The sequence below is a fragment of the Bos grunniens genome, chromosome 3, assembly GCF_055505025.1.
Source record: "Bos grunniens cultivar Pamir isolate PY7600 chromosome 3, Bosgru_T2T1.0, whole genome shotgun sequence".
Lineage (NCBI taxonomy): Eukaryota > Metazoa > Chordata > Mammalia > Artiodactyla > Bovidae > Bos > Bos grunniens.
Window position 1 is genome coordinate 107,221,620 of NC_141167.1, and position 25,264 is coordinate 107,246,883.

The following is a 25,264-nucleotide window of genomic DNA, read 5'->3' on the forward strand; positions in this document are numbered from 1 at the left end:
TGTTGTTCAGTATTCAAGAGTCTTTATTAGACATGGGATGGGGCTTCCATCTCAGAGAAATCTCAGCTCAGAACACACAGGAGAAACCAGGATGGGCTGGGCTGGGCAGCTTATAGACACAGGAGCAAAGGGGAGGCAAAGTTGAGGTGGCTCCAGGTGCCAATGGGCTGCCCAGGCTGGAGGCTATGGCCTCTCCACTTCTATCCTGCACACAGGCTTCTTGAAGGAGCCACTCAACTTGCTAGAATTTAGCCTCATCTTTCCATCAATCAGGAAGGCTTCTCACAGGGCACTGAAGCCAACTGGATGAAGTAGGTTCTTCTTTTTGGTCTGAAAAGAAAAAAAAAAAAAAAAAAAGCCAAGATTGAAAAAGGTTCTCTTTGGATGGAAGGAAACCTTAGCGGGAGACAGAGGGCAATTGTCCAGTGGCCGGGAAAGGTGAAAGTCCAGGGAGGGCTCCATGAAAAAGGGGGCCACCATGACAGTGGCTGAGTCTAGGCATCTCTTCTAGGTGCTGTATCCAGGGCCATGGTAGGGGAGTGGGAGGGGATGCCCAGGGCAGGAATTCTGATCCCCAGCAGGGGAGGGGCTAGGTGGTAGCCCAGGGCACTTGCTTCAGGGAAGCATATTTCCTTGGTCAGGGACTAACCTGAAAAGATTTTGTTGACTTCTACAGCTCCTGTGGCTTCTTCCCCAGCCACATCTTCAACCTGCAAGGTCTGTTTTAGCATTCCTCAGACTTCACCCCTGCACCTGAGAAGGCGTGGCCTTCCTCCCCTGAGAATATGCAGAGAGGCCCCCTTGCCCATTTGGTCCTCTTCTCCTTTCAGTCCCTCTGCTTGTGTTTGGAACATGTTCTGCAGGAAGTCGGCACAGAGGAGGGAGACAGCATATGCTCTGGAATCCACCAAGCCCCATTTGATGCCCAACCCAGCTTCCTAGTCCTCTGACTTGGGGCTCCGATTATGCCTTTGTAAAGTAGGGACAGTATCACCAATTTTTCAGGACCATTGGGTGATCAACCGAGACAATGGCTAAGAAAGGGCTTACACAAGCAAGAGGTTGCCAAAATCCAGGCCAGTTCCTTCCTTCCTGGGTGGTGGGAAGCTGTACCTAGGAAAGAATAAAATCAAGATGGGTTACACAGAAAGCTGGTGCTGGGAAGGATTGAGGGCAGGAGGAGAAAGGGATGACGGAAGACGAGATGGTTGAATGGCATCACTAACTCGATGGAGATGAGTTTGAGCAAGCTCCGGTAGCTGGTGAAGGACAGGTAAGCCTGGCGAGCTACACAGTCCATGAAGTCGCAAAGTATCGGACACAACTAAGCAGCTGAACTGAGAAATCAAGCATCAGAAGCACAGTTGTGGGCACAGCATTCCTTTCCTGCCCCACCTGGAATTGGGAGCCCCCCAGAATTCACCTCACGTGACTTCTCAAAGGGCTTTAAAGTCTGAGAAGAGAATTTTGGAAAGAGGAGGGTATCTGGGCCACACCCCTGCATTGCCCAGCTCTGCTCAGATCAGCGTCACCTTCCTCCCACCTAGACTTGCAATTCTTGCCTCCATACCCCACCTCCCCCTTCCCCTGCCCTGCCCACCTTTGCCAGGCCCCCAACCTCGATATGTCAGAGGGGTGGGGATGGGAGGGCTGCCTCACCCATCATACTGGAAGCTCCCTAAAGGTAAACACTCAGTCTCCCTCAAACCTGGGCTCCTTGAGGCCTGTGTCCCTGACCCCTCTTGGTCCTCTGCCCAGCCTGGGCTGGCTCCCAGGGGCCCTGAGGTAAGCCAGCTGCTCCTCAGTGTCCCCACTAAGTCCCTCCTCAGCTCCCTTTGCCCTTCCTTGCTCCAGATCCTCAGCCTGTCTGAGAACACTGCTAGCCCCAGACTGGCTGGATTTGGGGGAACAACAGAAGAGACTGGTGTCTGTTGTGGCCTGGGAAGGGGTGGTAGAAGAAGCTCAGTGTGGGGCCATCCCCTGGATGGGGGGGGGAGGGGTCCAGACGGAACAGTCTCCGCCTGTTACACCCTCCCAGCTCCAGACAGAGGGAGCATCTCCTAGCAACCGTACAGTAGGGGGCTGGGAAGAGGGTGGGGGCTGGGAAAGTGGGGCGGGGAACAATGATATCATAAATTATCCCTAGGCCTTCCCCATCAGCCCACCCTTCTTCAGTTGAGAATGGCCTCCTTTCTCTCTCCACCTGCTCCTCATTCACGATTCCCCTGCAAAGCTGGCCCCTGTTCGATGCCCCTTAGAGGTGCCCCTCTAACTCAAGGTGACCATTCTCGGCCTCTGCTTGAGCTCCAGAGGGAGAGAAGTCTCACCATTCCAGGATCTCTTGGGGACCCTGTTGGATGGAAGCTCCCCTATGACTGGATGGAGGAGCCTGGGAGACTACTACTTTCCAATGGCCTCCTGCTCCTGCCTCTTTCTTGGGTGGGGAGGGGGACAAGGAAGGGAGATTACAAAGCATTTTGTGACACTGACTCTACCTCTTTAAACAAAAGTTTTAGACTTGGGACCTCCAAGTCTTTAAGGGGCACCTGAGCCTCTCCCCAATCTACCCAAGTCTCAGCTCTCCTATCCCAACAGCTGGAGCCCGGGAAGCTCAATAATGTGGCTGAAACTGGGGGGTGCTTCCTTCCTTACCTCTCAAATCAGCCATGTCAAGCCATAGGTCAAAGAACTGGTACTTCAGCAGTACAGATCTTGGTTAGACGTTGGAAAGGATTTTCCAAGACAGGAATAAGCAAGATCATGAAATTTCCTGGTTGGAGAGAGGAGAAGTCTGTCACAGAAACAGGAACCTGAGTGGTACTCTCTTAAATTTTACCTCATTAACCTCATTTACCTCACATATTAAATAACACATAGGGAACATCTAGCAGAGCCTGACATATAGTAAGCCTCCGGTTTTTTTTTTTAATTAAAAAAAATCATACATTAATAGGAATTTTTATTGGGTGGATATCAGGAGGAAGGCTAAATCCCCTGAGAACTATCTCCCATCCTCCAGGAACCCCATGGGAAAATCCGGATATGAGATCGTGCCCCAAGTACAAGATGGCAGCCAATTGCCATGGTAACAGCAGAAGAAGGAGTTTAGTTGGTTGCGGGGGCAGTGCCGGGAAGCCAGCTGGTGCCGGATGGACAAACCCGGCAGAAGGTAGCCCCAGCTGGGTGACGCTTATGCCCCCTGTGCCCAGGGCTCTCCCTCCATATGCCAGCCTCAGCCTGGCCTTTCCCTCCAGGCTGAAAGACTCCAGTGCTATTTGCGGGGGACGATGCCAAAATCATTCCCTCTCCTGACTCTCGCTTGTGTACAACAAGGGATGACTGCTCAGAGACAAAAGACCCTCCTGTTCAGTCTCCCTGGCCCACAGGCCAAGAGATCTAAATTGGTCTGAATTTAGCACATTCCTGACATTGATAAGGAACCATAAAATCAGGGACTTGGGAGGGTCCAAAGTGGTGGGGCTTGGAGGTACCATTTTGTACACATTCAGTGTGTGTGTTGGCGGGGAGGGCGGGTCACAGTGTCTGGCTAATGTTCCCTCTGGTGAACTCTGAGATGAGGGAGCAGAGCAGGTCGGGGCAACGTGGGGAAATCGGGCTTCACTCCGCCCTCCCTCTCTTCCCAGAAGTGCTGGACAGTGTCCCCACAGGGCCAGCGGGAAATTCTTCCTGAGAAGGATGAAAGAAGCTGTGGCCATGGAGTCCATTTGGCCACTTAGTTAGAAACAAATGCCTCCCAAGCCAGTCTCAGCAAGATGCTGGCCCGCCTGAGACCAGAGAGAACCAGCCAGTCCACAGAACCTGGCCATGCCTCCCAGACAGGCCAGAGTCCCTTTGCTCGTCTCCCCGGCAATCCACTCCCTCATTTCCAAACTTTGGAGGCCTTCCTTGATTGTCCCCACCTGTCTATAATGGCCCCTTTAACTCTGCGTCCCTCAGTTCCTCTGTGTCATTTAGAAGGGGCACTGGACATCTGCACACAGTCTCGTAAAACACTTTCATCCACACTGATCCATTTGATCCTCAGGATAACTGTGGAAGGAAGCTAGGATCCAAGACCTTAAGTTACTTGCCTAAGGCCACGCAGCTAGTAGGGCTTCCCAGGTGGCTTAGTGGTAAAGAATCTGCCTGCCGATACAGGAGAAGCAGGAGAGGCAAGTTCAATCCCTGGGTCAGGAAGGTTCCTGGAGAAGGGAATGGCAACCTCCTTCAGTATTCTTGCCTGGAGAATTCCACAGACAGAGGAACCTGGAAGGCTACAGTCCGTGGGATTGCAAAGAGTTGGACACCACTGAGTAACTGAGCATGCACGCACACAGCTAGTAAGGGAGGGAAGACAGAATTTGTCTTTTGACCAGCCTGTCTCCAGAGTCAAAATCCCAAACCTCCTTCTTTTGCTGTTCTTCTTGTGGATGGAGCCCCTCCAGCAAATCTGTGAGCAACCTATAAACTGAGGTGTCTTCTATCATTCTACCACTTCCAGTGCCCAGTCCAAACTTTTATTAGCTAGGAGAGCATACACAATGGGGATTGGAGGTAGGGGAGGTCAGACCCGCACTGCTAATTAGTCAGTGTGATGCTGAGGCCAGGCAAGGAGAGAAAACCCCCTGGATTTGGAGACTGAAGGGACCTTAGACTCCTTTTGAGCTCTGGTCAGACTTGAATTTCCACCCTCCCAACACAGCCGTCTCTGGAGGGGTAGCTCCGTAGAGAGCTGGAGGGGACTCTCTGCCAAGAAGAAGAAAGAGGGTCTGTGTGGGGCCAGCCTCAGAGGCACTGTGGGAGGGCATGTACAGTTGGGGAAGGCAGGCTGGACAGGCCTTGCAGTCACACCTGAAAAGACATGGAAAGGGAGCGGGGCAGGGTCTTGGTGTGGAGAGGAGCCTGTCCTGGGAATGGCCTCCCTGGCCAAGTCTTGGCTTCTATTTCTTCTAGGACTCGATTAAAGCTTGAAGCCACCCCTATTCCTCCCGCTCCTCCAACCCCATTCCAGCCCACCCCCAATGGGCACTGAGAGCTAAGCCCCCTCACCTGACAGGGCCACTTCCACAGCCACTCACAGAGAGGCCTTTGTGCAGAGGCTGGGCCTGGGGGAGGGGCGGTAGGCAGCATCCCCCGCCATGCCCATTCCACCCGAGTGGCCTGCAGTGGCCTCATCCTTTCCTCAGTTGTCTCTCCAGCCTCTCACCCCTTCTCTGGAAAGAATCTCCTCAGAGCCTTGGCCCACCCCAGATCCTCCCTTGCACTCTCCATCACTCTCTCCTCCAGGAAGTTTCCAAGACCGAAACCGTTCTACACTCCAGTCCCCAGAGGCCCATCCCCTGCCCTGACCTCAGGGCACTCACGGTGCTGGGGACCAACATTGGCTTCTCTGCATCTCCTCCCGGGGAGCTTCCTGAGCCTGCAGGTGTGTGTGGCTGAGAGGAGCGAGGGGGATTCTAGATGGGGGAGAGGCAGAGACCCTTCTTCAGGTGACACTGTCCTTTCATGATCCTCCTTTTGTTCAGTACCAGCCAAGAGGCAGTTAAATATCTGGTTGGTGCCGGGCTCAGTGGGCAGCTAGATTCGGGTATCCCCCTGCATGCTGCGGGTGGTTATGTGCTGCCCCTGAGCCATACTCCACACCCAGCATCTCTGAGGCTGTCAGCTAACTTCCCAGTACCCCTATCAAATCCAATTGCCCTGGTGAAACACGTAAGTCTCCTAATAACTGGATTTCTGACTCCATTTCCCAACTCCTCCCAATCCAGCCTCTCTCTGGTGGACACTATGGTCGCCTTATATGACCTGCTCTTCCATACTGTCTTGCCTTCACATATGCTATCCACTCCCCACTAGGCACTTACTCCAACTCCTTAGACTATCAGCCCCCTACTTACCTTTGATCACGTTTATCCCTTTTATTTGATTACTTATCTTTTGGCGGCCCTCCAGGAAGCCTTCCTCAACTCCTCTAAGGTATCCCAGGGCTTCAGCCCCCATGCTGTCCCCACGCAAAGGTCTTCCGGACCGCAGCCTTCATACTATCTTGTAATCACTTGTGTCTGCCTCCCCACTAGGTATCTAGGCCCTCAAAGCAGCTTTGTATTCCACCTTCCTCTTCAGCATAGCACTTGGCACACAGTAGGCACCCAATAAATGCCTGTTGAATGAACGAGCTGACAGGTAAGGCAAAAGAAGGCATGGACATGAGAAGACTACAAAGGACGAAGGGATGGGTTCTGATGTGAATGATCTGGGTGAAGGGGAAGGAAGAGGGCAAATCCCAGGATAATGCTCAGGATTTGTAGAGGACCTAGAAATTTAACGATGCTGTTGATAGAGGTAGGGAAGCAGGAACGTGGGGCAAGTCTTGAAGCACAATACTGAGTGAATAAACATCTGAATGCCTTCCTTATGTCTGAGGAATGGCCATCTCAGGAGTTTTGGAGGGAGACTGTACTTATATGCTACTGCAGAAACCAAAGGATGAGATGGTTGTATGGCATCATCGACTCAATGGACATGAGTTTGAGCAAACTCCAGGAGTTAGTGAAGGATAGGGAAGCCTGGTGTGCTGCAGTCCATGGGGTCACAAAGAACAACTTTCCCAGGTTTCCTTGCAACCAGGGCCTGGTCATGTGATCCAGGGTTAGCCAATCAGATGCACCACTCCAGTCTGATCTAGGAGCCTAGTGGCAGGACCACAGGTGGTAGTTAGGGTACAAGTCTTGAGTTTAAAGAAATGAGTGTTAATAATTCCAAATGACGGTTGAAATGATAAAAAGTAAAAGGATGTGAATGGAAAGGAAAAATAAACTGAGCAAAACCTTGGGAAATACTTCTGGCTGGAGACTTGATCTACCCAGAGGACTGAATGACTAGAACACATGTCAGGGATACAACAGAAGAACCAAAGGCAAAAGGAGAAGACATCAGTATGAAATGTTCCCCAGAGGTCACCAGGCTTAAACAAGGGCCACTGGGTCTGGCTGAAGAGTCTATGTGAGTGGCTGGAGAAGGTACAGGTATGACCAGTCACGAAGGTGGAAGCCAGACTGATGGGCTGAGGAGAGAAGACTGGGAACTTCATCTCAAGTACATAGCAGCCCTTCACAGACCCCTCAAACTGACAGATTATCCTGCCTGCCCACATCTTTGCCCCTTCCCTCTCCTGCTGATACTCCCAGTTCTGATTCCTCCAGTTTTTTTTTTTTTTTTAAACTATTCATAGTCCTCCAAGTCCACTGACACTCATTAGTTGTCTGGAACTAAACTCAGCACAGAGACCTCTCTACAAGCCCTGCTCCTGTGTGAGGCTCACGTCTGCTCTGGGCTGCCGTCTCTCATCTCTCCTTCCTTCCTTCTCTCCCCATCCTCTTTTCCCAATTCCACTAGGAGGAAGACGGAACAGTGTTCCTGGTCAGCCAGAAAGTCCTTCTTGTGGTCTCACCTCCCTGCATGCCCTCCAGCCAGGGCTGGCTCTCAGCCCACACCTGTCAGAGGCGGCCATTTTATTGGTTCCGGCTACCTAAGATGGTGGCCTCCTTTTTCCGTTCCCACAGCCTTGCTTCCTACCCCTGCCCCTTTCTTTCTGAAGCCTGAGCCCAACAAGGTGGGGGGCCAGGCTGGGGAGCCAAGGCCGGAGGAAGCAAGACAAAAAAAGGACAGAAAAGCCGGCCCCTTGGCATCTCTTTTTGGCATTTGAGTCCAGCTCAGGGAGGGAGAGCAGAAAGGAAGAAAGAAAGTAGTGTGAGTTTTTATTTCGGTCTTCTTCCTGTCACCTCCCCCTCCCCAACACACATACTTTGATGAAAACAAAATCTCTCCCCTTTTCTCTCTTCTCTGGCCCCCCTCCCCTTTTCTCCTGGCTCCTACCAAGAGCCTCCTGGAATGCAAATGAGTTGTATTATGCAAATATATGCAAACCAGGCTTAACGAGCGGAAGGAGGGGCAGAATGCCTAATGAGTAATGGCGGAGGGTGCAGATGGAAGGTGGCAGGAGTGACCCCCTCTTCTCAGTTCCCACAACCTGGGGGCTTGCTGGGAATAGTGAGGTGTCCTTCACTTCTGGGAAAGAGAAGAAGGTCAAGGCCCTGTCACTTCAGCTGAGAAGGCCTAGGATGGCCTTGGCTATAGGTGAGGGACGGGAGAGCTTGGAGGGAGAGAGGATCAAGTACAAGGGACTCTCTTACACAACTTTGCCCAGAGACTCTGGATATACCAGCCTCCCTGCCTATATGGTCCGCTGATGGCTGAACCTTCAGCTGAAAAGAGGGTGATGCTTATGCACACCATGGCTTGTGCATCAGAAAGGAGGATTCCCAAGGGAAGATTCCCAACCAGACCCAGGTTCTTCCTGGGAGTGGGGGGTACAAGCTGTCTCTCTTTGTGCTTTGGAAGGTGGGGGTTGGGGTGGTTGCCATGGCAACATAGCATGGAACACCCACCTTCCCAACATCCAGCCCCAGAGGACCTAGAGAGTTCGGGGGGATAATGGATTGACACCCCCTGATGCCCCCACCACCTGGCACTGCCAGCCGGAGATGGCGGCATCAAATCCTAGAGAGAATGGCCCCTTTGTTTCTAGGCTTTCGGTGTTGGGGGGGCAGGACTGGGCACACAGAAGGGCCTTTCCCAGGCTGCGTTCCAGTCTGTGTGGCTCTTGCTGGCCTCTGGAGACTCCTTGCGGCCACCCACTGCCCTCTCTGCCCTGGCAGATGGTTGCCTCCTTGCTTTTCGTCCCATGGGCTTATCAGCTACTGCTAGGTATGCCTTCCCCTGTGCTTCTCCCTGAGGCCTCCCTTTCAAGCCTTCTCAGACAGAACAGTCAATTCCAGCTCTTCCTGGCTTGTGTGGACACCTCATATGCCCGGACATACATCCTGTCCTTTTTTGTATGGGGACAATCGGTGAACTCTACCTACCTGCAATAGGCCTGCTCTACCCAACTCAAGCAGGGAGAGTCCTTAAAGAGGTATCAGATACAATAAACAGGGCCAGGATGGAAACCAGGAGCCTGGCCTTTCCAAAGCCAAATCCAAAACCAGGATTTTGGCCTTTCCACTAACCAGCTGAGTGACCTTGGTCATATCTCTTCCACTCTCTTGGGAATCTGTAAAATGAGGGATATAGAATTGATGCCATCTAAGGCTCTACCTGATCCACACACTCTGTTTCTTACGTGTTGTTATTGTTTCATTGTTCAGTTGTATCTGACTCTTTTGCAACCCCATGGACTATAGCTCACCAGGCTCCTCTGTCCATGGGATTTCCCAGGCAAGAATACTGGGGTGCATTGCCATTTCCTCCTCCAGAGGATCTTCCTGACCCAGGGATCCAACCAGGGTCTCCAGTGTCTCCTGGATTGGCAGGTGGGTTATTTACCTCTGAGCCACCAGGGGAGCCTGAATCCTATATGACCTTAGCTTAAATTCTTCCAGAAATTTAACCCTCAACCTTCCTGCTGCTGGAGCCCTCTCATTCAGACTCTCCAAAGTAGACAAACCCAATTTCCTGGAGATGGAATGACAACTGCCATCAGCCTCCTCCTCTCCCTGAGACTTATCAATTGCCTGCAAACAACTCCCAAAGATTAAAATTCTAGTCTTTGATATATAACCGTGCAGACAGGAGCCCCTCCTAACCCCTGCAAAGGGGGTCAGCACAGCCACCTCATTCGTCGCCTGGGAGCTGTCCGTGGTGCTGGATACGGTTCTGGTGCTCTTGTGGCGGAAAGAGGGCAGGAGAGTGGTGGAACACCCATTCACCCCAGGTGAAAACTAAAGGGAAGAGAGGAAGCAGAAACATTTGGAAACAGTAAGGAGAGGGGCAGATGTATTTCTGAAGAAATACATCTGTATCTCCTCTCTGAAGATCTCCAAATAGCCAATACTACTTTGGGGAAGGAAGAGATTAAGAGTCAATGAAACTCTAATCCTCACACTCCTTCATCCCTAATGATGTAAGTGTCCCGGATTAGCTCAGTCCTCATCTGGATCCTACTCAGAAATCCACAGGGATATGGAGTCATAGTTCCTGCCCTTAGGGTATAGTTCAGGTTGAAGCAGTTGATGGATTACAGACCTCTAAATTCCATCCTAAATTCTAAGGCTCCTACAAGGAATTCAGTAATAAAGATGAAGAAGATATACAATCTGCCTGATAGTATTATAGCTATTAGGAGCCTGAGGGGGTGGGTAGAAAGGTAGGAAAGATAGGAAAGGGCATGTGTGCCTGCTTGCATGTGTACCTGCTTGCATGTGTACATGTGTGTGTATGTGTGTGAGTGTGTGTTTGCCAGGCAGAGTGATAAGACTATATCAGTGGTTCTTAACCCTAACTGCACATTTAGAAATACCAAGGGAGCTTTTAAATGATACTGATGCCTAGGCCTTATTCTCAGGCACTCTGGGATGTGCTGGACCCAAATATCAGTAACTTTTAAAAAGCTTCCTAGATGATTTTAGTGCATAACCAAGTTGAGAATCACTGGTCTGGAAGAAAGCAAATGCAAAAATTTTCAGGGGTTAAGCCTGATCAGCTGGAGGAAGAGGGCAAGGCTAGGGCCCCTGAAGAAGGGAATGAAGAGGGAGGAGAAGGACAAGCCCGTGTAACCTCCCCTTGCCTAGGAGTTCTCAGTGGCCCCAAGCCTGACCTGGAGACTGACTCAGGTGTTGGGCCTGTCCCTTCCCTGCTGTGAGAGCTTACACCACCCCAAGGCAATGAGATACACTTCCCCCCACCCTGGTCCCTTGCACAGAGACAGGGAATGGGTGCAATGACCCCAAGGGCATGCTGTTCCCCTTCACCCAGAAGGTCCCCAGGGAGGCAGTTGTGGAAGGTAAACAGCAACAATGGTCTCTTTCAGTGTCCAGATTCCAACCCTTCAGTCCAATTAGCAGACACAGCAAACAGCAATTCAGCTGCCTTCAGCCGCTGTCATAACAAACTCAGAGCAGCCTTAATGGGGGGATTAGGGCAGGAGGAGGAGGGTGTCGCTCTGAGCCCTGGGAGAGCCTGGGTGGCAAAGAAGGGTTCCCCTTCTCTCTAACTCTCTCCTATCTAAATACGCTCCAGCCCAACCTTACCTTCCATAGCCCTACTCCTCATTCTCCTCAGAGCTCCAAGAATGTTTTTTATAGTTTTGCCTATTCTTTCCTCCCAGTAATTTTAAAGCATTAACCGAAACTCATTTAACAACTAGGGAAGTTGGCACACCCTGCCCTGGATGAGACAGTGCTATAACTACTCAAGATCTCTGAGGTCTCAGTAGCAAAGGAAGGGAGGAAGAAAGGTCAAATATCCCCAGAATATCCGAGTGGAAAGGAGGTGGAAAAATAAATATCAGGATTCCCACTCCCAAGCCTCGGGAAGTCCAGAACTCAAGAAAGACTTCCAGATGTGGAAGAATGCAGAGGGGTCTGTGCTCTCTGGTGAGGTATCAACCTTGGGAATCAGGAGTAGGTGGCTGAGAAGGTGGGGGCTGGGGCTGGGAGGCCAAAGGACAGAAAACATTCCTTCTGTGAGTCACTGAGCAATGAAGAAAAGTCTGCATGCTCTTTGGTTCCTTAATTACACCCACTATCTGGTCCTTTAATTTAATAAACTCTTTTTAGTAACTCTAGAAGCTTAATAGGATAAATTTGGAATTGTCATTTATACAAGCCATATCTCTCTATCTACATAAGTCAGTTTACCAATCCTAAATACTCTTACCAATACATGGTAAGATTTACTAAGGAGAAAAAAATTCAAAGGCCATTCTGCCACGTGGACTCCAGCCTCTTTCCTTAACAGACTTTCCAGAGTCTGTTCCTCTTCCCCCAAGCTTCAGACACTGCTTCCTCAGGTCCCAAGAGTCCCTCCTTGATTTCAAAGCTAGAAGAGGAAGAGGAACTTCCTTAAATTTAAATCTTTTGAGATCCTCAGCCTAGAATATGCCAAAAAGCTGTCCTTTTTGCATTCTGAGATCAATCATATGCTTTCAAACAGTTGTTCCAAACTGTAGCCTTTATCCCCCTCTGCAGTCAAAGAATTACTCATTACCTGTGGGTATCATAATGTACAAGATCTTTATTTATAGAGAATTCTTCATTTGTTCCATGTAACAACCCTGAGGATACAAATTCTTACCCCCACTGAACAAATATCTGATCAGAAGCTGGTAAATAATGGCACCTAAATCTACACCGTGTTCAGTCACATTTGCTCATTCTCTTTCTCTCCCTAGACTTCTGACTGTGATGATTTCTATTATTGCAAGGATCTTTCAACAAAACCCTTTTGATGCCTAGACCTATGAAAAATTTGCCCCGGGGTGAGGGTGTGAGTGAAAATGCAAAACTTGAGACAAATATTTAGAAGAAAATTGCCTTTGAACGTCTGGACTCCGAATTCAATAGGAGAGGGTATTGGGATAAAGGACTGAGGAGAGAAATGGGTAAAGAAACCAGCTTAGAATTTGTTTTCCAGTAGGAATAGGTGGCTATAGCAAGATGTGAACAGACCTAAAAATTCTTGGACACAGAAATGTAATGATACAAAAGAGAAACTTCAACCCTGCCTCCACGCATCCCTATTCCAACAGTTCTCCTACTGGGTTTAGCTGAAGAAGGTGCTATTTGGTATAAAGGTTGGGAAGGCAGAAGGAGGACTCTGTGGTGTCACTGTGACGGCAGCATTTGGTAAACCCCTCAATATTCCAGAGTGTCTCTTTCTCTATTGGATCTATAGCTATAAGTAGCCAGGAATTCCTAATCTCACATTAGAGCTTCCTCCCCATCAGGGATCACTCACATCCAATTTCACACCAGCTCACACATCACTCCGTTTCTCACCCTCATAAGCAGACATATACAGCTCATGAACATTGTCACCCATCATTCTCTTGACAACCCCATCTATACACCCACACATGAGGCAGATGCAAACCCTATTTGCCTTTTCCACTGAGGAGCTTGTTTTGTCGGATGTAAACCCTCAACCCACCACTTCCCTCAGGCCCTCTCTTCTCCTTTGGAGATTCTGTGGTCAAATGTGCTAATACAATATGACAATAATAATATAAATCCAAATTGTATGGCTAATAATATAGGTTGAGTCTCATGTGGATGAGCCTTATGAGCCTTAGCAGATCCAGAATACATATTTCCAGCCAGCTATAAGAAAACTTAAAAAAAAAAAAAAGGTCAACCTGTGTTCACAACCGGGCCTTGCATCTCTCAGCCGGCTTTCCTTCTTGCCTGGTGCATGGATTCCCTCCCCTCTCACCCCCATCTCAACCTATCCACCTCGCCTCTCAGTCCTTCCCTCAGGCAAGTGTAGAGAAGTAGAGAAGAAAAAAAAGTATTGGGTTTGAAACCACTGAGTGACATTAGCGATTCATTTGAGTCTGTGGCTCCTGTTTGTAAAATGCGGTTAATAACAGCTACCTCACAGGGCTGGAGGATCAAAGAAAGGCTTGCAGGCAGAGTGCTCTTAGGAGAAATACGGTGTGGCGGTGTGGCGTTAGGGATTATTAGTGCCTGCCCCAATCCCACTCCCTTTCTCCCTAATCCTGTCTCCAGTTGCCCCCCTCCCCCCAAAAAAAGCTAGATTTCAAAAGAGCTGAAATAGACAAAGTCTGCTAATCTCCCTTTCCTCCAAACCTCGGAAGAAAGAAGACATATGTACTCTGGACTCTCTGAAGCCCAATTGTTTTAGTTTGGAGTCCCCAATATTCCTGCCACATAATATATAATTGAAGCATAATCTTCTAGCTATAAAATCAGCTCCTGGGAGGAAATTTTAAATTTACAGGGGAAACAGGAGTCAGTACAAGGTCGTTTGCCCAGTTCTCCAGCTCCCTTTAGACTCCTTAGGACCCTGCCCTGTGTTCTGGAATGCGGGGGTGGGGTGGAGGGGGGCATGGGGGGGGGTGTGTTGGGATGGGAACAGGTAATAAATGCACAGGGAGCTACTTCTAGTTTTGCTGCCTGTTACTTTTATTCTCCCTAGTGACTAGACCATCCTCCACCCAACTGCACCTAAACACTCTTTTGCTTAAAATATTTAGGTCAGGCCAGATAAATGGATTCTTTTAGGAAAGGCCCTGATTAATCTCTCTAATTCTTTGCTTTCTCCCAGCAGCATAAATACCAAGCTACAAATTCCTTTGTGTTTGAGCTCCTTGAGGCCGTTTGCTCTTGGAGATGATTTCCAAGACAGTAAGGATGGGGTGGGAAGGTAGTGTGTCCTGAAAGACCCATCACAACCCCTTTGGTCAGTGAAGAGAAAGCTGGCATGAGAAGCTTTGCAAAACATCAAATTCAGGTCCTGAGTGGGAAGGAGGAAAGAATATGAAAACAAGGGGGCTGAGAAATACTTTGCACTCCGTTGCCCACAATCCTGCCTGGGCAAAAAGGCTCCCCATGAGCAACCAGCCTGGACCCCTAGTACTTCAGCCTCCCTCCGCCTATCTCCCGCTCCGCGACTCTTAGCACCCGACCAAGCTGAATAGACCGACGGGGCTTTAGGGAGCAGATCAAAGCCAAGACTAGCATTCTATGGTGACCTCCCCCAAACTCTTCGGCCCCAGCAATAGCTGTGAATAGCCTTCGGGAAGCCGTTTCCCAGCGCCCGCGGGAGAGGCCTGGGCCAGGAACCCCAGGCACTGCCCGGAATAACCCCAAAACGAGATTTCAAGAGATCTCTCCCTTGGAGCAGCGTTCCCGGGCGCTGAGTGCCAGAAACGGCCAGGTCTCGGGAGGTAACCATTACGCCCTTTCTGCTACCCCGCAACTAGGCGGTGGAAGGCATTGCATCGCGCCTGGCGAAAGTGAAACAGGACTGCGACTCCTACCTGCGCGGACCGAAGTTGGAGGGTGGAAAGACGCCCCAGCCGGTGCGGTCTTGAGGCCCGAGGGCCGCCGGGTCCTCTTCTCGCCTCCCACGGCCCGTGGGTCCTCACGGCTTTAGCCCCTCCCTTAGGCCTCCCGCCCGCCCGTGCCGCCAGCTTTCCAGGGGCCCCTCTGCGCAGTGTATGGGGTTATTTTTACTTTCGGTTATCTAGCTTTATGAAGACTCCACACCACTCATACAGCTAGATAACCAAAGATAACAACCAACCCCGCCTCCTGGCTGCAGTCGCCGCCTCTTCCACGCAGCCGCCTGGCTGCCGCTGCCCACGCCTGTATCGCCGCAGCCTCCTGGTCGCCCGCCGGTGGAGGTTGGGGAAAGGGTACACTGGGAGAGGGGGAGGACAGAGAGAGAAGCAGAGTCCAAGACAGAAAAAGACTCAGAGACGCTGCGGTACAGACACGACAGAGACCGAAAAAGGCGTGGAAAGATGCGACGGCCGATGGCGTCGAAGTCCGGGAATTGCCCCCGCATCTCAGAAGCTTGCGATGCCTGGTTTCCCGCTCCCCATTCGAGCCAGAAGCCAGAGTGCCGCTGGTCCCTGGGAGGAGGGACTCTCAGGCTTTTCGTGCCACCCGGGAAGACTTCAGGGACCGAGGCAAAGGCCTCGCAAACCTCACGGGGTCTACACTGCCCCCTCCTCTGGAAGATCCAGCCGCATCCGATAGCCTGAGCCTTGGCTTTCAAAGAAGCCCAAGCCTCCGCGTGGGGTCGTATCGGGGAACAGCGGAGCCGACTCCACCACATCTCCCAACTCCTGAGGGCGGTGGAAGCGAAGTGGAGCTCACGCCGCGGCGTCGGGGGGGGGGGGGGGAGGGGGGAGAAAAAGCTGGATTCTAGCCACCGACTAAAAAGGGCAACGGGCAGCGAAATCCTGGGGGTAAAACCCCGGAGGCGTCCCAGTAGGAAACAGGGAAATCCCGGCAACCCAAAGAGAGAGGGAAATGGGGGCGGGGAGGCAAGCCGGAGACTCCCTAGCGAGTGTCTCTAGGAGAGAAGGACAGGGAGAGACACCACGGGGAAGGGATCCGATAGCGCACCCATGAGATGGGGAAGGAGGAAGAAAACGGAGGGCGGGCTGGGAAGGTGAGCCGAGTCCCTGGGCCCACAGGACCCCCAGAGAATGGCTTTGTACAAAGAGGTCCAGAAATCACCCAGGGCTGTGAAAATGGCCGGGGGTCCGAAGCCAGAGGAGGTGCCGTAGGTTGATGGGGTTCCGATCAGGAATCGGAATCAAGGAGGTTCCGGGAGCCCCGAGGAGGGTGTGGGGCTCGGCCAACCCCTGTTGGCGGAGGCCCAGGCACGGAGGCGCCGGATTCCAAGGCGCTAACCCACCTCGTGTCCCAAGCCGGCCAGGCCACTTACATCGAGCCCAGTGTGCCCATCAGTGCTCTCCCTCGCGGTCCTCCCGGCACGTTCCCGCCCACGGAACGCCATGGCCCTGGGTTCGAGGTGCCAGGGCTCAGCGGGCGCCGGGGTGGAGGCGCCCGCCGGGATCTCAGCCTCCGCCGAGCCAAGGCGAGCAGGGCAGAGCTCACCTCCCTAGCTCCCTCCCCAGCCTCTGCCGCTGCTCTGGCCCGGGCGCGCTCCGGCTCCGGACTTTTCATTCATCCTTTCGTGCTCCCTCCCCAGACCAGCCTCTGATTGGCTTCGCCGAGTCTGACGTCACCGCCTCGTTCTCCCGCCGGCTCCGCCCCTCCCCCTTCCCGGGTTGAGCCGGAGAGCGCAATTGGGGCGCCCTTCCCCCCGGAGAACGGTGAAGGGGGTGGAACTACTATGTCTGTGTGCTGATTCTCAGCCTTTTGCTGCCTCACACATTCCCGAGACCTGCCTGCCATCTCCAATCCATTGCCATTTGTGGTTTTGATCTCCAACCTCACTGTAGGTTCTACATTTTCCATTTTGACCCAAGGTATATTGCACCAGGTCCAGGGTTCAAAGATGGGAAAAGAGATCAGGTGATATCTCCTCAAAAAGAACCAGATTACTGGAGACTCAACCTCTACCGGCCTTCTCGCGTCAGGATATCCTTTGTGCTTCTAAGATTCTGACCCATTCCAGACTGTAATCTTAATCTTTTAGGATGGACAGGAACCTCCCTTATTGGTTTTCAACCCAAAACAGCGAGGAAAAGATCCTGGAAGTTCGGGATTCCTACTGGGAGATGCAGGGTGTGGGCGAGCCTCGATCTCCTTTTTCACCGTGCAGAAATGAGAATATCTCAGGAACTTGTTCTCAGCACCAAAGTTCCAGGTAGGGTAGGCTGGGGAATCATAGCTGACATTAATCTGGGCAACACACACAGATTTGACTCAGCCCTGGAGGCCCTCCCTAGCGCTTTCTCTTCCTCCCCCCATCCTGTGCGCCTCCAATCGCGAGCCTGGCACCCTCACCCCGGGTTCCATCTCCAGGCGTCTGGAGAGCCGGAGTCACAGGGAGAAAAATCATTCTCAGACAAGGTTTTCCGACCTGCATCCCCATCTGGCCGAGAGAATCAGAAAACGGCACACACCAGTCTGCAGGCGGGGTCTGGACTCTCTCAAATCGGTGGAGCTCTCTGTGATCGAGCTGCGAACTCCCCTTTGAGCCGCTGCGCCTGAGAGGTCGCGAGTTACCCTATCACTCCACCACCCTCCTCTGGGCTCCTTTTCTAAAAACAAACCAACAAACCCTAATACTTGGATACCTGAAGCCAGTCCCTCTGCCTAATCTGGGCTGGCTCCTTTCTACAGGGATCCTACAACAACCGAAGTGCCCTCCAGGGGACCCAGGATTCTCCATCAGACCCAGCCAGGTTGTTTTATCCGAGCCGGGGGGCCTGCCTCTGCATAGTCTAGGACAAAGCCCAGCCGGAATGCTATTTGCCTTGGTTAGTTGTGGGTTTCATTTGGTGCTCCCCTCAAAGACTGGGAAGTCTGAATAACTGCTGAATGATTGTGAGGTAGGGTGTGTGTGTGTGTAGGGGGGGGGGGTACTTCGGAATAGGACAAAGGCCAGGGACTTTGTTTCCCCACCAGAGTGACAGTAGGAAGCTGAAGTGTTGGCCTGATTTCCCAGGTTACAGGACATTAACGGTGGGGCTGTGCTTGGCACACCTTTCACCCCTCTGTCTGCCTCCACAGCGTCTCAAGGGCCTTACCCAAGGGAAAGGCTTTCTAGAAATGGCCACAGTATCAATTCTTCACCCTCCTAGAACTGAGAGCACACGAGTCAATGGTGGGGTACAGCTGCAGAAAGGCGAACCCTCCCCACTCTCGGAGATTGACCTACCCTACTGATGTGCTGCTAAATGTATCCCCTAAATGAGTCCTCCATGCCAGGCCCCAGAGAAACAATAGGCCTCTTTGTACCTACAAACCTCCGCAAGTATTTCCCAGTATACCACCTCACACCCTCTACAGGATACCTAACATCCTCTAGACATTCTAGCAATCCTAAATAGGGACTACACTTCTTCAAACACACCACCAACTTCCCCTACAAGTATTTCCCCACTCCCCCTCCCACAAGATCCCTTAAATCACTTTAAATAAACCCTTTCTGCCCCTCCACCTTCCCCTCACCCACTGCCTGGAAGCTTGGGCCAGCAAATAGGAAAGAGGCTGTGTTGCTAGCTAGCACTCTCCCCTTTCTTCTCTGTCCCTAATTTCCAATCAAGTCCCTTGCCTCTATGGGGCCCAAGCTTAGCTCCACAATTCCTTACCCAGGGCTGGACCATCCAGACAGCCTAGCAAGAAATAGTTGGGATCAGTAGGAGCCACATTTTTGTCAGAGAGGAGGACAGAAAGGGTTTTTTTTGCCCAACAGAAACCAACCCCCCCCCAACTTATTGCCCAAATTCAACTCAACTGAATTTCCTAAAAAACCAAGTTCAGGAAAGAAATTAGTACATATCTAATTTTCTCCAAATAGCTAGATAAAGAGCTAACCACCCTTGTATCTTACTGTGGTTTTGGCTCCTCCAGAGTACCTCAGTCTAAACAGTGTCCAAATATAAGGAGGGGGGGTGGCACAAAAGAAAACAGAGATTATTCTACATTGTCCTGGTGCTATCTACTTGGAATCCCCCTCTCTGCCTAGATTTCTGATGAAGTAATGTTTTGTTTAGTTTTGTCTGGGTGGACTTGACAACCTGATCTCCCACAGTGCCTGCTCAGAAATGATGATGAGTGGGGCATCTGCCTTTATTCTAATGGAGACAGAGCTACAAGCCGTGAAAGGAGAGAACTCTCCACCATCATGTTAACTGGGATTGGTTTGTATACCAAGCCATGCAGCTCCAGTTTCAAAAAAATACACTACTTTGAGGGTAGCAAAAGAGACAGTCCGTCAAGGTCAGAGGTGGTTTCATACATATTCAACTCTATGGTATCTAACACTATGCCTAAAAGATAGTGGGTGCCTGATGAATAACTGATGAATTGATAGAAGAATGTGCGTCCCTGTGGGTGAGGCTGCAAGTCTGAGTTTGCCTTCCTGTGGACTGAGCCCATCGTGGGTGGAGAAGGAAGGTATTGACAAAATGTGTGTCCTATGGGATCTGTGTATGGGTCTGAGAGGGGATGGGGGAGGTGTATGTTAGTGACTATTTGGCAGCTCCTCTGACCAGAGGAGACCCTTCTACTATGAAGAACTGGATACAGCAGACCTGGGAGAAGCTAACAGCTGGAGCAGAATGGGCGCATTATGTCCCCCTTGCTCTTGGCCCACCAGCCTCAGTCCCTCTAGGAAGGCCTCAGTTGGAGCAGAGCTCTCTGCTTCCAGCAGACAGCACATTCTGCTGCAGTGTTTTTAGAGCAATGGTCTACAGACCCCACCCAAGTCCTTCCAGGGAAATTCTGGTGGGCTGAGGAGCGAGCACACCAAACCCCTGGTGCTGGTCTGAGTCTCTCAGTGTCTCAGTTATCCAAGGAGCTTACATGCTTTGCCAGTGCCTGTCCCCGCCCCCGCCTCTACAGCCCCGATGCCCACCCATTGTCTGTGTCCCTGAAGAGGCCCATGTATAGAAAAACATGGCCTGAATTATGCCCTCTGGATGCAGCTTTTGGATGAATCTTTCTAGTTTGGGTCCCAAAATATTTTTTGGCATCATGCCACTCTCTTGAAAATACTCAGATAATTAAATAAAAAGCATATTTGTTCTTTGTTTCAATTATCAGGTTAATTTGCCTTGAAGATACAGATGAAAGCTGCATTTGGAAGAGGGTGGGTTCAGATATTTATTTCTGTCTTAGTGGTTCATTATTGTGAACATTATCATACATTATTCTTTTGCGACAGAATATTTGCATTTTCTATGGGATTGCACCAGATAAAAGCAAGAATTGGCAGTAAAAAAAAAAATTGGGAAGCTGCAAAAAAAAAACAACACAAAATCAACCTCTATATAGGCAGATGAGTTTAAAGGGAATGGAGATATAATCTGGATGATTTCTCCCCAGAGATACCACCCTTCTCTTCCCACAAAGTGTGTTTCCTCCTGTTCGAGGCCAGCCTGAGAATTCCTCAGGTTTGTCTAAGCACTGCCTTCCCCGATGGCTCTCAGTTCTCTCCTTCAACTCAACACATTGCTCACTTGCTTGAGAGCCTTATGGAGCCAGGAAGGTGACAGAGGTGGTCAGCCATAAGCAAATGGTCTCCTCGAGGGGCAAAGCATGAATGTGTAAGGGTCTGTGTATGCACACATGCACGCGCATACACGCAAGCCTATCAACTAAGACAAATACAGTGACATATCTACAGATATGTGCAGCAGCGCCACCTCCCAGTCCTTACACACCCTGCACACACACCCACGCACAGCTGTTTAAGCTCTCCAGTCCCCCTTCACCACCACCCACACCCCTCTCCTTTCTCACCTCTATCATCCATGTTCCATCCATAACTCTGCTCCTCTACAACTAACTGCCTCCCACCCCCACCCGCCCTGGGTCGATGGGCCTCCATCTCTGCCCTCAGGAGCCTCTGAGAGAAGGGCAAAGGGTCCCCAGAATCCTCAGGGCCTCTCCTCTCTCTCATGGAACTGGGCTCACAGGGTGGCCTTCATTCTCAAGTCACCGTGTTCCATTCCCATTATCAATGACTATCCAGGTCTTACTACAATTAGAATAGACCCAAATCAGGGCCTGAAAGCTAGGAGAGAGCAGGCAGGGGGTTGAGAGGTATAAGGAACGGGGGAAAACCCAGGTGACTGCAGAACCAGCTTCTTTCTCCACCCCACCCCGCAACACCACCATCAGAAACAAACAAATAAGAAAATAAGTACCCCCAAAGCCAAAGGTGGACACCTACGATGACACCAGAAGCAAATGAGGCTGCTGCTTCTCCGATGCTCTGCTCCTGTCGAGGAGGAGAATGCAAAGGTTAAAGTCTTTTTTGTGGCTCCAATCCTCTCCCTAACACCCCTGTCTCCCTGACACTCTTTCACCAACAGGGCTCTGGGCTGCACAGGGAGGCAGCTGGAAGAGAAAAGCCTGGATAGGCAAGGAAGGCAGGACCCCTGCCTGAGCTCTCTGGCTCCATCTTGCCTGGATACCTCTAAGCCGGGCCCATCCTCACAACCTCCCTCTAGCTCCCTCCGAAATCACTGGGACCAGGGATTTGCACTGAGCCTGTGAAGATGTTGTGGCCCTTCTGATTGAACCTACAGGAATAATCCCCTGCCCAGTGGCTACCATCTCCTCCCAGATTCCCGCTGCTCACGATATACCATGACAAAGCATGCTCAGGATGGAAGGAAGGATCTGGGGTCAGGCATATATTTTTGTCTATCTAAGTGTAACTGTACTGGAAACTCTAAAGTTCTAGGTACTTAAGACACTGTCAATCACATTATGTCTCCAGCTTTCTTCTCTCTTCTCATCATTACCTATCTATCATCTATCCATGCATATCACTAAAGATCCATAAAGACATATCCTGTAGCTACCAATTTTCTCCCTTCTCCTTCTCTCTCTCACATATACAAAAGGTGTGAACACAAAGCAGTTGTTTTTTTTAAATTTAATGTTGGGTATGAAACCCCGTCTCAATATTTTATAGTCTTACTTTCTCAGTATTTTGCTTTCAGACTAAATTATGATTTTGAAGTTAGACACATATACTATAGGTAACCCAGGTCCTAAAATACTAAGAGAAGTGTATTGTGTGTGTGTGTTGTGATAAATTAGTGAATCCTTCTACCTCAAACTCAATTTTACAATTAATTCTTCTTCTTCTTTTTTTTTAAAGTCAGGAAGATAACATACCTAAATGCAGAGGAAATCAGAAAAAAAGGAAGGCTGGGGGGCAGGTTTAGGACTTAAATCCAATCTTGATTTCTAGGGGGGCGTGTTTTGAATATACCTCTCTCCCCTCTTCTAACATCCATGAATACCCACTTAATGCCCAGCTTCAGCTCTGCCAGCCCATCCATTTCATAAAGGGACATCTCAGTCTGAAATTATCTTCAAGCCAAAGTGAGGGCCAACCCCAACTTTGTCTTATTGCTAGACATTAAGCACAAGGGCAATTGAGGAGCCTCTGGCTCCTCCCCTCACCCTATTCACAAAGAGTCATGGGGTCCCTGGAACGCTTGTGCCTTTTCTTGCTGACCTGTGCCCCACACCCCACTCTACTGCCTCACACACACACAATGCACAGGGGGACCTGGTGACAAGGACCACACCCCTGGAGGCATGGGATATGTGTGCTTGTTCTGTGGCTGGTAGCCTCAGCCTCTCCCAGACAGCTGGCCTCTGGGGAACCAGAAATAACTTGCTGGCCTCCAGCCTCTGCCACCCCACGAGGGTCCCAGCCTGCCTCCCAGCAAGCCCCGTGCGGGTGGGGACTCGAGATAAGAATAGTGTCTCTTTTCTGTCTCCTCTGACCCTTCTTAAAAAACAAGAAATTAAAAAGCCACCATCAGATGGGTCTCCTGAGGGCTGGGGCAGGATTCTCTCCCCTTTTTGAACCTAAGCATCTGCCCCAACACGTCACTTACCTTTAAGCTCCCCTCAGCCCCTTTCCCACCTCCCAGCTCATGAGAAAAACAAGGAGAGGGGGAAATAAAATTACTCTAAATTCTACAAGTGTTTTTTTTTTTTCCCCTAATTCTGGTCTCCTCCCTTTTAGAGATATGGCTCCTTCCCCAACCCCCAGTGACCCCAGTCCCTCAGACTTTGCACCTAAAACCTGAAGTCTCTGGGGCAGAGAAGAGTAAGAGCCAGAGCAAGGAAAGAAGGTCAGGAGTCTGAATACAGAACCGTTTTTTCTCTTCCCTCACATCTCCACTACAATCTTCCTTCCTGCCTCTCCTCTTGTGCAAGCATTAAGATGTTGGCCCTGTCTGGTGGGGAGAAGGGAGGGGCGGATTAATAGGATCAGTAGCACCGTGACCCTAAAGCCCCCCTGAATCCCATTGACAAACTTAGTGAGCTGTCTCCGGGTTGGCCAGGGCTGGCAGGGAGGAGGGAGACGGAGAGGCGCTCTGGGGCAGCTGGGCAGGGCCCAGCCTCAGCTCACCTCGATAGATAGATGGGGAAGCGGGAGATGAAATCCCACTCTGCTAGCTGCTCCTATACACACACACACACACACACACACACACACACACACACATGCCTCTTCCCTTTTGGCCACCCCCTCAATCTTTCCCCAGCCTTCCTGTGATTCCTGCACCCGCCTCCATTAGCCAGTGGGCAAAGTGGGAGGGTAGGACGCCCTAACTGATTTTAAAGGATCCCTTCCCACCCCCAGCCCAGATGTCTGAGGGGCTAGGACCCTTCCAGATGAATGGCCACTTACCGGCTTCTGGGAGGAGGCGCGCTGGCTCGGTGGCCCCTGCCGCTGGCCTGCCTCTTTCTCCGGCTCCTAGCCTCTTGTGGAGTGGAGGATGCGGCTCCGATGACGTAGCATCTGTCTATCCATTCAGGAATTTCGCTTGCCTCCCTCTTTCTTTCTCGTGCTGCCCTCCCTGGAAAGGCAGCAAACAGGGGGTGCTGCCCCTGTCTGGAGACACCCCCCCCTCAGGATAACAACCCACTCTGATTAAGCCCCTCCTTCTCCCATCTCATGCCTGTCAGGGAAGGGGTCTTTGTCGTCTCCACTCTTTCCCATCTCCTCCTCCTGTCTTTTCTAACCTGAGGCAGGAAGAAGGGACTAAGGAAAGCTATTGTTCCTCCAGGACCCCTCATTCCCAAAGGAAGCAAGAGAAAGGGTGTGACGGGATACCCCATTCCCAGCCTCCTTCCAGTTCTAATTTACCTTCGAACTTGAGAGCGTGATCAATGATGTGTGTCTAGGGTGGGGAGTGGAGTTGATAAGAAGTGATAGAAAGAGGACACAGTTTGTCATTTGGAGGGTCAAAGTATTCCAGTCTCCCTTTCCCAAACCTCCCCCAGCTCCCTGTCCTTGTCAGCTCAACGAATCACAAATCCAGACCTTAGCTGTGAAGGAGAAAGTGGCAATCCGAAGATGAAGGCTGAGAGCTTGAGGGGGGAACAAGGTGGGGCAGTGTGGTGAAAGCCAGCACTTGGAAGTCTAGACAAGAGAAGAGGAGGGGTGGGACCACAGATTCAAAGTGGGAGATAAATTATCTTATTCTAAGAAGAGGAGAGCGATTTGGGGGTTGGTTTCCAGGGCTGGGGTCCCGATACTTGGTGGAAGCTGGGGCCCAGAATGGTACAATGGTCGGGTCTCTTTTCTCTCTCTCACCCCCACCTTCAGCCCCTCCCTTTCCCTCCCTCCCACTCTTCCTGGCCTGCATGGGAACTCAGTCTGAGCTCGACGTGACAGACAGCAGGCCTGCATGCTAATGAAGTTTGTCTCAAGTTCATTGTCAAAGCCCCCCCTTCCCCAAGGCCCCCTCCCCTCTTCTCTCATACACAAATCTCCCTCCAACTTTTGTCCCACAGACCTGGAGGCCACTTGAGTCTTGCTGGCTCCCCTCTCTCACCCTCCCCCACTGCTTTCAGTCTCCCCTCTCCTCACCACCTCCCTCAGCTGGGGCGGGGGGCTCCCTTCTCCCTGGTGCCTTCCCAGCCACCTTCTGGCCCGGCCATCCCTAAGCTCTGAAAGAGGGATTCTGAGGGCAAAGGTCAGAGTCTATAGACCCGGTCCTCCTTTCCCCTCCAAGGTAGGGAGACTTTGGGGAGGCGGGAGAAGATACCAGACAGCCCCCACTCAAGGCTCCTCGCCCCGGTTCTCAGCCCTGTCCTGGCCCAGTCCCCCCATTCCAGCCTCAGCTTCCCCCGCCCCTCATTCCTCCCATTATGATTATTTTGCTCTCCCCTTGATTACATCTGCTTCACTAGCTCAGAAATAAAGATCCTTTGAGACTAATTTTGCACCCCCCACCCCCAGCTCCCCACCCCTTCCCTCCTCCTTCTCT

At 51.2% G+C, this 25,264-nt stretch overlaps 1 long non-coding RNA gene across 24 annotated transcripts; it reads right to left on the reverse strand.

Moving 5' to 3' along the window:
- Positions 1-23,878, reverse strand: LOC147376693 (uncharacterized). Of its 24 annotated transcripts, XR_015161139.1 has the most exons (8): positions 23,680-23,878; positions 21,161-21,234; positions 9,672-9,779; positions 4,092-4,202; positions 2,653-2,770; positions 1,051-1,113; positions 650-857; positions 1-330 (listed from the first exon to the last, which is right to left on the reverse strand). It is a non-coding gene; the product is annotated as an uncharacterized LOC147376693 (long non-coding RNA). The 24 variants fall into 24 exon arrangements; XR_015161140.1 differs by lacking the exon at positions 9,672-9,779 and having other exon boundaries at positions 21,187-21,234; XR_015161150.1 differs by lacking the exon at positions 9,672-9,779 and having other exon boundaries at positions 650-777.
- Between the last annotated feature and the right edge of the window lie 1,386 nt (positions 23,879-25,264).